The 11,434-nt window shown below is 44.3% G+C and overlaps 1 long non-coding RNA gene across 7 annotated transcripts; it reads right to left on the bottom strand.

Moving 5' to 3' along the window:
- Positions 1 to 4,413: 4,413 nt before the first annotated feature.
- Positions 4,414 to 9,756, bottom strand: LOC102549715 (uncharacterized). 7 transcript variants are annotated; one of them, XR_015641496.1, is made up of 4 exons: positions 9,538 to 9,756; positions 6,368 to 6,529; positions 6,137 to 6,282; positions 4,414 to 4,730 (listed from the first exon to the last, which is right to left on the bottom strand). It is a non-coding gene; the product is annotated as an uncharacterized LOC102549715 (long non-coding RNA). The 7 variants fall into 7 exon arrangements; XR_015641499.1 differs by having other exon boundaries at positions 6,137 to 6,285; positions 9,538 to 9,676; XR_015641495.1 differs by lacking the exon at positions 9,538 to 9,756 and adding an exon at positions 8,417 to 8,584 and having other exon boundaries at positions 6,137 to 6,285.
- Between the last annotated feature and the right edge of the window lie 1,678 nt (positions 9,757 to 11,434).

Below are 11,434 nucleotides of genomic sequence, written 5' to 3'. Positions count from 1 at the left end.
GGAAAGATTCCTGCTCTTGATGGGCTTTTCAGTTATTATTAAATTTATATACAAACACTAGCTATTAGTCCACCATTTTGAGCACATTTCTGCAGAACAACCAATGTATAGTGTCTTATAGTGATGCTATATAGGTAAATAGATGATTTCTTAATTCTTAATCATGATCATATAAGGAATTCCTACAATTATATTCAGAATTGTTAACATCTTTAATAACAGGATTGCTGTTGTCCTACCTCATATGAAAACTGTAGTGAGAACTCTACACTTCTTCAAGGCTACAGAAGAGTTAATTTCTTCTGAGATAGAAAGCAGACATCTGCAAATTTGAGCATATTCCAAGAGGTTGTAAAACAATCAAAGGTCATAAAAATCGAACAAATAATTTCCTAAAGCTGCAAGGAAAAAAGATAAAAAAACAAAGTTTACAAACAAATCAGTAGCCTTCTCTTCTCAAACAGGCTGATAAAGAAATCAGGGAAATGACACCCTTCACAATAGTCCCAAATAACATAAAATACCTAAGTGTGACTCTGACCAAGCAAGTGAAAGATCTGTATAACAAGAACTTCAAGTCTCTCAAGAAAGAAATTGAAGAAGATCTCAGAAGATTAAAAGACTTCCCATGCTCATAGATTGGTAGGATTTATGTAGTAAAAAATGACCATTTTCCAAAAGCAATCTACAAAATCAATGCAATCCCCATCAAAATTCCAATTCAATTCTTCATAGAGTTAGAAAGAGCAATTTGCAAATTCTTTTGGAATAACGAAAAACCCAGGATAGTGAAAAGTATGCTCAACAATAAAAACTTCTGGGGGAATCACCATCCCTGATCTCAAGCAGTATTACAGAGCAATAGTGATAAAAACTGCATGGTATTGGTACAGAGACAGGCAGATAGATCAATGGAATAGAGTTGAAGGCCCAGAAATGAATCCATATGCCTATGGTCACTTGGTCTTTGACAAAGGAGCTAAAACCATCCAATGGAAAAAAGATAGCATTTTCAACAAATGGTGCTGGTTCAACTGGAGGTCAGCATGTAGAAGAATTCAGATCAATCCATTCTTATCGCCCTGTACAAAGCTCAAGTTCAAGTGGATCAAGGACCTCCACATCAAACCAAATACACTCAAACTAATAGAAGAAAAAGTGGGGAAGAGCCTCAAACACATGGACACTGAGGAAAATTTCCTGAACAAAACACCAATGGTATGCTCTAAGATCAAGAGTCGACAAATGGGACTTCATAAAATTGCAAAACTTCTGTAAGGCAAAGGACGCTGTCATTAGGACAGAATGGCAACCAACACATTGAGAAAAGATGTTTACCAATCCTACATCTGATGGAGGGCTAATAGCCAAAATATACAAAGAACTCAAGAAGCTAGACTCCAGAAAGCCAAATAACCCTACTTAAAAATGGGGTACAGGGGTACAGAGCTAAACATAGAATTGTCAGCTGAAGAATATCCAATGGCTGAGAAGTACCTAAAGAGATGCTCAACATCCTTAGTCATCAGAGAAAAAGCAAATCAAAACAACCCTGAGATTCCACCTCACACCATTCAAAGTAGCTAAGATCAAAAACTCAGGTGAGAACAGATGCTGGTGAGGATGTGGAGAAAGAGGAACACTACTCCATTGTTGGTGGGATTGCAAACTGGTACAGCCAATCTGGAAATCAGTCTGGAGGCTCCTCAGAAAATTGGACATTCCACTACCTGAGGACCCAGCTATACCTCTCCTTGGCTTATACCCAAAAGATGCCCCAACATATAAAAAAGACACGTGCTCCACTATGTTCATCGCAGCCTTATTTATAACAGCCAGAAGCAGGAAGAAACCAAGATGCCCTTCAACAGAGGAATGGATACAGATAATGTGGTACATCTACACAATGGAATATTACTCAGCTATCAAAAACAATGACTTCATGAAATTCATAGGCAAATGGACTGAACTAGAAAATATCATCCTGAGTGAGGTAACCCAATCACAGAAAAACACACATGGTATGCACTCACTGATAAGTGGATATTAGCCCAAAAGCTCAAATTAACCAGGATGCAATCCACAGACCACAAAAAGGACATTCCAAGTATGGATACTTCATTCCTTCTTAACAGGAAGAACAAAAATATTCATAGGAGGGGATATGGAGGCAAAGTCTGGAGCAGAGACTGAAGGAACGGCCATTCAGAGCCTGCCCCACCTGGATATACAGCCCATATATAGACAGCCACCAAAACTAGATAAGATTGATGAAGCTAAGAAGTGCATGCTGACAGGAGCTGGATATAGATGTCTCCTGAGAGGTACAGCCAGAGCATGTCAAATACAGAGGCGAATGCTAGCAGCAAACCATTGAACTAAGAACAGAATCACCATTGGAGGAATTAGAGAAAGGATTGAAAGAGCTGAAGGGGCTTGCAACCCCATAAGAACAAAGCCAACCAACCAGAGCTTCAAGGGACTAAATCACTACCCAAAGAGTACACATGGACAGACCCATGGTTCCAGTTGCATATGTAGCAGAGGATGGCCTTGTTGGGCACCAATGGAAGAAGAAGCCTGTGGTCCAAGGCTGGACTCCCCAGTGTAGGGGAATGTCAGGGGGTGGGAAGGGGGGCTGGTTGGGGAGGGGAACATCCTTATAGAAGGAGGTGAAGAGGATGGGATAGGAGGCTTAAGTCTGGGAAATAAAGACAATAACACTTGAAATGTAAATAAAAAATATCCAGTAAAAAACCTGAGTTTATCTATAGAAAACATCAATAATACCTTAGTCACAAAAATTAAGGTGTCTTGCTTTCATTGAACCTGCTGAGTTTGTGAGAGATAATGTTTGACCAGATAATGACTCTTAAGGGACAGGCATGCAAACATTCTCTGTTGTAAACTTCTTGTTCAATTTATGATTTGCAGTTTTGCATAAACTTGTGATAAATTTTTAGCATGTGATCATATATTCTGAAAGGTACATAAATGCTAAGGACAAAGAAAAAACAGAATCTTTTTTCTTTAGACATTTTCAAGAGAAATTTTTTGAGTACAGATTCTCAGAGAACTTTTTAGATATGGAAAACCAAAGTGTGGAGGCTTCAGTCCTACGGAAAAGGGGGAAGAATCGAAAATAAAAGACTACTTTTTTTTTTTCTGGGACTCCACCAACAGGCTGAGAGTTAGTTCTGAAAGAATCCTGCAGAAAAGTAACAAAAGATACCTTACTTAATGCCCTGCCGTTTTGGTATGGGTCTATATTGCCTAAGCCAGCGGTTTTTTTAACCCTCAGAATGGGCAAGAATGTTTAGGACTTTCTAGAAGTTATCAGCAAGCATTCAGTATAGTCAGAGAGCAGGAACATCTGGAGACCCTCAGTCTTTAAAGCTGCTTCAAACTCTGTCCAGCCGTACAGGCTCCTGGAAAATTGACCCACAGCAAAGGACAAATTAAGGAGTGGGATGTGGCTGCCTTACAAGTCACAAAGGGAAAGGAAAGTCCCAGTGTGTAAGGAAATGGTACCAGGTGGTAAATCAAACTTAAACAGAGAAATGGCAAAGACAGGAGTAATATGTTCTGTGCAGAAATGAACAGACCCAAGAGGGCTTGGAGTTCTATAGAGTAATGAAGCAACATGTTGATTTGGTTTCTATCACAGAGATGTAATAAAAACGGCCATATGGCACAGGGGAGGGAAAGAGCAGCTGTTTTGAAGTCGTTTTTTCTATTTTATCAAAGCTAGATTACAACCAATCTGAAATAGTTTTGGGTACATCATTAGAGCATCTAGTAACTATGGTTACAAAATCAGCAAAATAATTAACATGACCCAATAAAGTATAGAGTATGAAAGGAATCATCTGAGAAAGAAATGTGGGCAGGAGGATGAAACAAAATGCTAAAAAGGAAAATGCAAGGCTAACCCCATCAGTGAACAGCTGAGATCACGGGCTTGAGAGGGTAGGTTGGTAAACTTAAAGAGGAACATGGTTTTGAGAAGGAGCTTGCTTTTGGTTATGGTTCTTGAGGTTGACTGGGATTTGTTTGTTTTTAATGCAGCCCATTTGGCCAACAACATCAAGATTCTCCAGCCTCAGCTTTCTCAGATTATGGAGTGTTGGTCTTGCTACCATGCCAGAACAGAGGTGGTTATAAATGTAATCTCCAGTCCAGGAGAGAGTGGTCTGAGACCCAAAGGACTGGAAAAAAAGGAGAGCATATGTGAGAAGGAAAGAAGGAAAGGCGGAAGTAAAAGAGGAAGGAAGGATTAGTTGCTCTCCTACTGGAACTGCCAGTAGACGTTTCATTAATATAGTACTTGGATCCATATATTGAAAATCCCAACAAGCTCATCAAACAAAAGTAAACAAAATATATAAATTAACAAACTATTAAACAATCTCATAGATTATTGAAAATAATATTACTATGAAAATTATGTTCCCAGCATGCTCCAGATGCATATGCTGTTTACTTTTGAAAAGCCTCTTAGACTTCCCCAGTTACTACACAACAATCTCGTCAGCGGAACATCATTTGCAGGTCACTGCCCTGGCAGAACACGCAGGCCAGGCCAGCCTTCACCCCTCAGTCTCCTCCTTCCCGGTGTCTAGAATCACAGATTAGGCTTTTGAAGCCTGCTAGATGGAGTGCACGAGTGTAAGGGGAAGGCTCCAGTTGTCTCTCTTCTTTAACATGTAGCAAGGTGGATTCTCGTGCTCCTGAAAGAGAGGAACCCAGACGAGACACAGTGTAAGATCAAACACCCAGAATTTAGGGAGTGAGCAAGGAAAACTGATTCACACTTAAAACACAAGTGGACCTAGCAGAATGGCCTCACATCTCTCCTGTCACTGTAAACTTTTCCTGTGCCTCCCTCAGACTGGGCACATGAAGGACAGGGGTGTCCTCTTAATAGCTTAATTTGCCATGAATTATGACTAAATATTTGTATATAATTGTGATATATATATATACATATATATATATATATATTCCTACACCATTATACTTCACCAATGTAGACAGCTCATCGCAGAAGACAGAGCAATGTAGCAGGAAGCTGTGCACCACCCCTGGACCTCAGGCCCTGTCAGGTTTCAGGGCCAAGCTGCTATCCCTGCAAGATCTGCATAAAGTGGTAGCATACACAGCCTGTGGGTCACCACCACTATGGGGTTGCATATCGGATATCCTGCATCAGGTAGTAACATTCTGATTCACAGCAGTAGAAAATTGCAGTTTGGAAGTAACAAGGGAGTACTTTTATGGTTGGGGTGGTCACCACAACATGTGGAACTGTATTATGGTTGCAGAGTTTGGAAGACTGAGAACCCCTGGCTTATATGATGGAGATGCGGCAGACAGGACAAAGGAAAAGCAACTATGTCATTCCACATCATTTTCATGACTGACTCCTGCTTACACTGAGTGAATTGCACACAGCTCCCCATAGTATTCTAACATTCGGTCTACAGAACACAGCTTCAGACCTCAAACAGTTCCATGTGCTCCCTGGGCCCAAGAGCTGGCAGCAAGTCTCAGTGTCAACTGTGGTGTTCTCAGCCACAGTTTGGTATCCTTTGCCACACTGGGAGGCAGGCACCTTGGAATCTGCTGAAAGGTAATCTTCTCTCTTCTGTCTGTCATTTAAGCATGCCCAGGAGAGTGGTAAACTCTTCCTTAAGCATGCTGAGTTTAGTGAACTCCTGTACTGCGCACACTCGGGACATGAGGGTCTTCCTCCATGGAGCATGCTCAGGGATCGCCCGAAACTTCTGCCATTAGGTCCAGGCTCCTGGAGAGAAGCTACTCTGCTTTACCTATTGCAGTGGGCATGGCCTTCCAAAATGGATGCCAATGCTCTCCTCACTCCGTCAAGTTTCTCCTTTCTTCCTCGTTATCTCTGCGTACTTTGGCTTTGACTCACTGCCATGACAGCCCTTGGTGCTTGTCTTGCTCTTAGACTATCAGTGTAGTCCACAGGGCAGGCATCGGCCATGCTGCTCTCTCCATTTGGTTTGCATCAGTGACGTCACAGGCAGGGCATACACAGGTGTGCCGACTTCAGGGCAGTGAAGCCCTTCAGGGAAAAGAAGTCAGAGATGGACTTACTCCTCATATTCACCTTAGCAGTGTCCTGGTTAGGGAGCAGGAATATGGACGGCCCTTCCTCAAGTTGTTCCATCCAGATGACAGGCGCGATGTATGTTCACCTCTCAAGGCTCAGCGGGAAACACTTTCACATCTTGTTCAGGAAGTTCATTGCACCATCTGCTGGGAGAGAGAGGACAGGACTGTTCAGACTAATAAATGTGCAAATGGAACCAAAGGGTCCCATTTCCCATGGGTAACTCACCTGCTGCTGGTGGTCACAGATCCAGGACATGTTGCAAATACAAAGTCAGGAGCTGGCATAGGGTGCTGTGCTTGACCACTTTGACCATGACATCATGGCTGGTGCTGCTGTAAGCTGACAGAGCGTAGAGCTAGTAGGTAAATTCCAGCCACTGGAGGAAGCCTATAAGCACACAGACCCAGAGTCTCATTGCTGTCTGATGGTGTACAGACACACATCCCCAGGAAGCTAGAACCTGGCTCCGTCCTGAACCTCTCAGTCCTTGTCAGGATACTCCCTGCTCCCATGGTTCAACAACCACAGAGATGAGCCTCTTCTCCTTCATCATTTGAGAGACACAGGACAGAGTCTGTCAGAAAGGTTAAAACACCTCACTGACTCAGTACTGAGTAGCCCTGAGCTGTATCAACAGCATTCCCTAACCCATGTTATAAATGCATTCTGGGCCAGGAAATGCTATTATCCACATGGGCCAGGCCAAAGAGAGGCGATAAAGCTCTCCTCTGGAATGTGTATGCATGAGTAATTGTGAAGGATCGATCAGTTTGTAAAGTCCAGCAACTGGGACTTTCTCCAACTGCCCACAGAGCTGTTTACCTTTCAAGGGATGTCAGGAATGCACCCAAGTCTGCATTTACTCCTTGTGACCTTAATGCCCTCAGAGACTGACTGAGACATATCAGCAGGCTCCACCCTCTGCTGTGTGTTCAATGTGACCAGCAAGTTTTCTTCTGCTTACCGAACAGAAATCATAGTGACAGTATTGAAGGCTCAAGCACATATGTGGACATCCTGCATCTTGCCACTACGGAAAGTCATGTCTGGAAAACACCTCCTTCCTACCAGTCCAAAATGATCCAAGAGATATGAGAACCAGCATGGTAAACCCTGTTGCCAACACACACAGAGACAGACAGACAGACATGCGTGCACACATGCACATACATGTACGTACGTATGTACACGTATACACACACACACACACACACACACACACACACACTGCTAGCTAAGATACCCTGGTGGAAACCACCAACTTCTGCTGGCCCACTAAACTGGTAGGAATGGGGCAAATTTCCAAAACCATATAAACTTCCTGAGGAGATCATTAGCAGTCAATGAAGATGAAAGATTAATGAACAACAACAAAAAAAACCACCAAAATTCCAGGGCCAGACATATTCATGGATGACTCCTACCAGTCTTTGAAAGGATACCAATGACCCTAAAATAATTCCATAAAGTAGAAGGGAAGCGACACTTTCCAGTGTCCAGTCCAGACGAGGTTACCCTGGAGCCAAGAACAGACTACCAGAAAACCACTGCTTTACTGGGAAGAGTTGCTGACCACCACACTTGATGACTGGAGAACTGGCCTCACAATTTGTCCTCGGGCATTAACATGTGTGCAGACACACATGCAACTAAAACTACAAGAAACCAAATATTGGGCCACTATTTTCATGTAAATGATGCAGTAGACCTTGGTGGTTCACACTAGTTCAGTGACACATGCTCATGATCAAGATCAGTTCACTCACGAACATAGGGTAAGTTTAAAGCACACAGATCCATAAATAAAAGCGTGTGAAGTATACACAAGACAAAAAAAGCACCGAGCCTTAAGGATGACATTTTGTCATTTTCCAGCAAATGGGTGGAACAAAAGTCAATGCTGCAGGTGACAAGCCAAGTTGCTAAAGACAAATGCAGTGTGTTTACTATGCAGAATGTGCACGTTTGCAGGATCCAGGACATAAAGAAGGGACATGGAAGAGGGCAGGGCTCTGCTTCCCTGCGACGGTCCGCAGGGCGGGTGCTAGGCAGGGGCCTGGGTGTCTCAGTCACCTCAGACTGCCCAGTGAGTGCTGCACAGAGTCCTGAGAGGTTCAGAATCCAGACTCCTGCAGCCCCGAGGCCTCCATTAGCTAAGTAAGCACTGGAAAGAAAGGGTCAGTGCCTAGAATCCAACCAAAGTGATTCAGACAAGCTGATAAGGCGGGGTGAGGGTCTCATCTCATTAGCAAGACTAGGAAAACCAGGCTTTACCTGAGTATTGGGGAGTAGACAGGGGCCTCTTCTCCAATCATGGTCTCACAGGCTGCCTCAGAGCACTGTCTCTGCCACTGGAGTCCTGGAGTGAAATCTCAACCTCAATTATAGCAGGCCAGATACCAACTGTCTCAGCTACCTCACACCAACTGTGACTCCTGATCTGTGTTCTATTTGGTCACATGTCCAGAACTTGGCCAATCAGACTGGCTAGCCAACAAGGACTCTCCTGAATGGTTAAGTTGAAATCATGTGACTCCTGCTCTCTAGTGAGAAGACTCACATTCAGACCACAGGTAGGCAATCCTATTACAGCAGGGGTAAGAAAACAGGCTTTTTGTGCTCTGTGCTTCCTTTCAAGGAATGTGCCAGCTAGGGTGCACCTCCCCCACCCCACTGCCTCCGTCCACAAGACATCACTCGCATCTTTCTTCTGAAAGCACCCGGTCTAAACCTTACTGACAGCTTTCGGGGTAGTGTCCCTATAACTTAGCAGCGCATCCTGCTTGGTAGGATAAAGTGCATCTTGAACGAAGGAGGAGGAGGAGGAGGAGTAAAAGGAAGAAGATGAGAAAAAAGAGGAGAAGGAGAAAAGGAGAGGGGGAGGGAAGGAGGTAGGGGACAAACACAAAACAAAAGAAAACTTGATGGAGAAAGCTGGCCAGAACGCCTTAACACCAGGGTCACTGAAGATGGCAGACATTGTCCTCTGAGAAGAGTGTTAGATAGGAGCAAAAGTGCTACACACACACACACACACACACACACACACACACACACACACACACATACACAGAAAACAAACAAACACAGCCCATATTTCAACATCCAAGATGCTATGACAGTCACCAGGCAAGAGCAATATGTGTTCTGTGCTGTTCTTGGATGCATCTGGAGCTCCCCTCAGGATGGCGAACCTTTCTGCATGACCCTCAGGCTGGGGCAAATAATGGAGTTATTGTTTACACTTTATCAAAAGCAGCAGGAACTGTCACTGTGTTCCCAGGATTTTCTGATACCTGCTTATAAGCCTGGGGTCACTCGTGTAATCCTAGTCTGCTTCCAGTAGGTGTGCCCTCAGATTTAGGAACACAGCAAGATCCATATAGAGAATTCACCTGCTATACACCCAGGTTCAGTGGTCTGTGAGCTGCACTGGGATTCAGAAGATGGAGAGTTTTCTCGCTCTGATGAACTTAGTGAGCCTTAGTGACTCAGGGATGAGCCCCAGCTCCATGGACACAGCCATGGACCTGAGCATTGCCATCCTGTGTGGAGGGAGGGGCTCTTTTTCCTACTAATCCACTTCCTGAAGGAGAGCCTAGTGTTACCACCACCTGAAAGTGACAGGGACATCACAAAGGTGAGGGGATCCTTGGTTCACACACAATGGAGCAGTGGTCTATTGTTCAGGACTGTTACTCACATTTCCTAGAAAAACAGGTGTGGTGACAAATTATGCTAAATATAAGAATATGATTGTTTATTTTAATCTCAGGCATGGGGAATGGGGCGTCCTCAGATTTTCCACAGGACCTGTGTTTTGCCTCCTTTTCAAGCAGGAGCATGATTCTGCCAGCAGAAGACAGTTTCATTGTTGTGTCTTTTGGAATTCTGGGAAATTTCAGAAGGCGTATAAATGCTAGATCCTTGAGAAGCATGGTGGGTTGTTGGTTCTTGTGGGCAGCTATCCTTTGCTGGTGTTTGCGGATTGTAAACTGGACATGTGCAGGGAAGAAAGCAAATATCCTGACAGTCAAGATCAATCTTGCCCCAAGGAACTCACCCCCCCAATCACAAGAAAATAGTCTATCAATAATGTGTCCCCCTTTCCCAAACTCTACCTTTTTTCCGTATTTAGTGTTAGGGGATAGATTAGGTAGAAGGATGGAAAGAAGGTATCTAAAATCTAGCGGCACACAGGTCAGAAGACGTCTCCAGAAAGAGTCTGCAGGGGTTGGCAGGCAGGAGGTGGCAGTGGCCCTAATGTTTATGTCTGATTCTCTCAGGCCATCTGTACAAGGAGGCAGAGAGGCCTTCAGTGACTACTGTGGCTCCATGGACAAACTATATTTCTGAGTTGGTGGGGGCACAGGACAAGCTCAGAGAAAGACCATCTCTCCTCTTTTAGGCGATTGCTTTTGTTTGGGTTGAGCTGAGGTGAAGCAGGTGATGAGACCAGGGGCTTCAGATCAGGGCTTGAGTCTCCTATGGTCTGAGGAAGCAGATATCACCTGACAGACCAGAGGCAGCTGCAGAGCACAGCCTGTGGTAGGATCCTGTCTGAGGAACGCTGACTGAGGACATCCCCCTTTCCCTACCTTTGCAACAAGGCAATAAGGAGATGGATTTATGTACAGTGTTGAAGAGGCAAGGAGGGATGAGAGACAGCTCCCTGGGAAACTAAGATTTCATGTACTGAAGGACTGAAGAGAGAAGGCAGCTTGTTAACGGGAGTGAGGAAGAAGGGACCCCAGCTAATTTGTTTTGTTTCTAAATGGCAGGATGTGAAGAGGAGGCAGAGCAAGACCAGGAAGAAAATGTCTACTGTAAGAGGTAGGCTTCTGCTTCCCTGAGGTGAGATATTAAATCTGTCCTGCCCCTCAGTGACCAGGGTCAGATGAGAGCCGTGCTCCCAAACACATGATATGCACATGGTTCGTGCTCACGTCTTTCACCGCAGTGGTTTCTTTCTTACAGTGATGGAGCCGGGGGAAGGTCAGAAGTGCTTCTGCCTCAGTACAGTTCATGGAGAGTCAGGGCACATGGGTAGTCACGGTCACTTTGAGGTGTCATCTACACACAATTCCATTAGTGCGCAGATAGTATTAATCTTTCTGTCTTTACAGAGACAACAAAAGGCTACACCTTTTCAGGATGAGCCAACCCCGTGAAGACCCCACCCAGGTCTGTGGCCCAATGTCTTCCCTTACTGTCCCCCCACCTGAGGCTTTTGTCACTGTACAGAATGATATGCAGAGACAACAATTACAAAGATTCTATCCCTGTTTCAAA

This window comes from Rattus norvegicus, chromosome 17 (genome assembly GCF_021556685.1).
Source record: "Rattus norvegicus strain SHRSP/BbbUtx chromosome 17, alternate assembly SHRSP_T2T, whole genome shotgun sequence".
In the NCBI taxonomy this organism is placed as follows: domain Eukaryota; kingdom Metazoa; phylum Chordata; class Mammalia; order Rodentia; family Muridae; genus Rattus; species Rattus norvegicus.
This window is presented reverse-complemented; position numbering and strand designations above follow the sequence as displayed.